This window comes from Bison bison, unplaced genomic scaffold (assembly GCF_000754665.1).
Source record: "Bison bison bison isolate TAMUID 2011002044 unplaced genomic scaffold, Bison_UMD1.0 scf7180017864231, whole genome shotgun sequence".
In the NCBI taxonomy this organism is placed as follows: Eukaryota; Metazoa; Chordata; class Mammalia; order Artiodactyla; family Bovidae; genus Bison; species Bison bison.
Genome location: NW_011494803.1, coordinates 575,619 through 579,692, shown reverse-complemented (window position 1 = coordinate 579,692; position 4,074 = coordinate 575,619).

Genomic DNA, 4,074 nt, shown 5'->3' with positions numbered 1-4,074 from the left:
TCCAAAATCACTGCAGATGGTGACTGCAGCCATGAAATTAAAAGATGCTTACTCCTTGGAAGAAAAGTTATGACCAACCTAGATGGCATATTGAAAAGCAGAGACATTACTTTGCCAACAAAGGTCCATCTAGTCAAGGCTATGGTTTTTCCAGTAGTCATGTATGGATGTGAGAGTTGGACTGTGAAGAAAGCTGAGCACTGAAGAATTGATGCTTTTGAACAGTGGTGTTGGAGAAGACTCTTGAAAGTCCCTTGGACTGCAAGGAGATCCAACCAGTCCATTCTGAAAGAGATCAGCCCTGGGATTTCTTTGGAAGGAATGATGCTAAAGCTGAAACTCCAGCACTTTGGCCACCTCATGCAAAGAGTTGATTCATTGAAAAAGACTCCAATGCTGGGAGGGATTGGGGGCAGGAGGAGAAGGGGATGACAGAAGATGAGATGGCTGGGTCGCATCACTGACTCGATGGATGTGAGTCTGAGTGAATTCCAGGTGTTGGTAATGGACAGAGAGGCCTGGCGTGCTGCAATTCATGCAGTCGCAAAGAGTCAGACACGACTGAGCGACTGAACAGAACTGAACTGAAGTGAATCATAGTGAGAACTTAAAAGTCATGTGAGAGATAACTACCATTTTTCTTTAGTTGAAGTATGGTTGATTTACAATGTTGTGCCAATTTCTGCTGTACAGCAAAGCAATTCAGTTTTACACATATATACATTCTTTTTAAATAGTATTTTCCAATAGATAAATATCTTTTAAGCTCGATATCTTCTAAGTTTTTGTGAACTAGACATATTCCAGTACAGTGATCTTGCATCCAGTAAAACTAATTCCTCCAATCCCACTATTTCATTACTATCAAAATTGGTTTTCTCATGAATAACTCCAACCCACACTGTTCACTTTTTCTATCTTATGATATTAACTCATATTAGTCTCTCTAGTGCTTCATTATATTGCTGTCTCATGCGCATTTATGAAAGACTTCAAACTTCTTAAAGATACCTTAATATTGTAGTACTTAGTAAAATAAAAAACTTGTAGGTACTTAATAAAAATCATTGATCTGAAGCAAATGCATCTGAGCCAGAAAATGTCTATTCATGAAATAAATGGAATAACTGCTAACATTCAAATAGATGGTAGCTTAGTAATTCATTGATAATACTGTACAATTCCATACTACTAAACAGGAGTGAAAATAAAATGAAGATTAACACCAAGCTGGACTAGAGAGCAAAAGCTGATCTAGGAAAATAGTAAAAGTGAAAAAGAGAAATGGTAGCAAAAGCAAAGGACAGAAGAAAGTAGATGTGGAAATTAAACAGTAAAAAGCACATGGCCAAGGAATACGGTTCAACCCAATGTGAGTTTTGTAAAATACAAAATTAGCATTGGCCAAGTCAGTCTTCAGGTTAAAAACACTGCAGAAAGACAAAGCACATTTCAAGAAAGGAATAGCAGATTTTGGAAAGATAGTCAATTTTACAGCACTTTGTCATAGCCACTCCCTTTCCATCTACCTCTGACTTCTTGGCAGCAGAGAACCATTGGAATCCTACAAGAGGAGAAGATGGAGATGGGAAAGGATGACTCTAGTGAAGTGACCAGAGAGGCAGGAAGATAAGGTAGATGAGGCAGAAGAAGGGAGCTAAGGGGTTAGAGCAGTCAAAGTCAGAGCAACAACCAAACCAACAGAGCCTCTTCAAACAGGGGCTGCTCTTCTGTTATTCTCTACACGACACTGAAGCAGTCCTTGTCCACAGCGAACACAAGTGACACCAACAAACATTTGAACTGAAGTGAAACGAAATAAAGCAAAGCAAGACAAGAACAGAAACATGAAAGCAAAGCAAACAACAACGGTTTAACAGTCAATGTTGGAATGAAAGACAAACTGAATTGAGAGATGAAACTTTTATAATCAAATACAGCAAGAGAAGAAAGCAGCAATAGATCAAATTTCTGATTCCAAATATGCCAAGGTAACCAAGAAAAATTGCAGGGCCCAAGGCAACATAAAACCAAGCTAATCCTTTTGGGAAATTAAGATATTAAGATGTTTATGATTTAAGAAAAAAATATTATTGTTAACTTTAAACAAAAAATATTCCTACTTCCCCCAGTAAGGCTGCTGGGAGATGCAGAAAAATACCTGAATTCTAGTTTTAGTTCTGCCATTGACAACTTGTGGCCAACAGAAAGTCATTTTTATATATGGGTTGGCCAAAAGGTTTGTTCTTTTCTGTAAGATGGCTCTAGTAGGGCTCTAGGGCTTAACTGTCTTTAACTTCATTTGAAACAATTTTGTTAGACTGAATTGTGACAGCTGTTATATCAGCATGCATATTTTTTAGAAACATCAAAATTGGTGAAATTCTGTGTATCCATTTTATTATTGAAGATGGGAGAAAGGAGCAATGTTTTCATCACATTATGCTTTATTTTTCAAAAAAGGTAAAAGAAGCACCTAAAGAGATTGTTGCAGTGTATGCAGAAGATGCTGTGACTGATCAAATGTGTCAAAAGTGATTTGTGAAGTTTCATGCTAGAGATTTCTCTCTGGAAGATGCTCCACTGTCAGGTAGACCAGTTGAAGTTGATAGTGATCAAATCAAGACATTAACTGAGTTCATGTGAATGTATGGCAAAAACTGCCACAATATTGTAAAGTAATTAGCCTCCAATTAAATTTTTAAAAAACAACATTTCAGAAAAAAAAGAAAGCTGAGCATTGAAGAATTGATGCTTTTGAACTGTAGTGTTGGAAAAGACTCTTGAGAGTCCCTTGGACTGCAAGAAGACCCAACCAGTCCATCCTAGAGGAAATCAACCCTGGATATTCATTGGAAGGACTGGTGCTGAAGCTGAAGCTCCAATAATTTGGCTACCTGATGGGAAAAGCTGACTCATAGGAGAAAACCCTGATGCTGGGAAAGACTGAAGGCAGGAAGAGAAGGGGACGACAGAGGATGAGATGGTTGGATGGCATCACCTACTCAATGGACATGAGTTTGAGCAAACTCTGGAAGCTGGTGATGGATAGGGAAGGCTGGCATGCTGAAGTCCATGGGATTGCAACGAGTTGGACACAACTGAGTAACTGAAGTGAACTGACTGAACTGAACGGGTGACTAAAATATTTTCCAGGTTGAACATTAATTCCTTCAACAGTTTTTTAAAATACCTTTATTTGTGCACAGATTTAAATTTGTATGTAGCCAAGCTGATCTTTTTCTTTATGATTTTCTCTTTTGCCTTTGAACATAGAAAGTGATTTTCCATAGAGAGTTTAAATATTCATATATGTTTTCTTCTAAAACAAAAACAAACAAAAAAATTATCTATTTTCAATTTTTTAAAAAAAGACATTAACTGAGAATAATCAATATCATACCACACATAGCCAACATACTCATAATGTCCAAATCAAGTGTTGAAAATCATTTGCACCAAATTGGTTATGTTAATCAGTTTGATTTTGGGTTCTACATAAGCGAAAAAACACCTTCTTGACCATATTTCTGCAAGTGATCTTCTATTTAAACATGAGAAAAACATTCTGGTTTTAAAGCAAATTGTGTCAGGTGATAAAAAGTGGATACTGTGCAATAATGTGAAACAGAAGAGATCATGGGGCAAGTTAAATAAACCACCACTGGTCTTCATCCAAAGAAAGTGATGTCGTGCATATGCTGAGGTTGGAAGGGAGTTCTCTATTATGAGCATCTTCTGGACAATAAAACAGTTAATTTCAACAAGTACCACTCCCAACTAGACCAACTGACTTGATGACAAGCATCTGGAATTCAGTTCAGTTCAGTTCAGTCGCTCAGTCGTGTCCGACTCTTTTCCTCCCCATGAATCGCAGCACGCCAGGCCTCCCTGTCCATCACCAATCCCCAGAATTCACTCAGACTCACGTCCATCAAGTCAGTGATGCCATCCAGCCATCTCATCCTCTGTCGTCCCCTTCTCCTCCTGCCCCCAATCCCTCCCAGCATCAGGTCTTTTCCAATGAGTCAACTCTTCACATGAGGTGGCCAAAGTATTGGAGTTTGAGCTTTA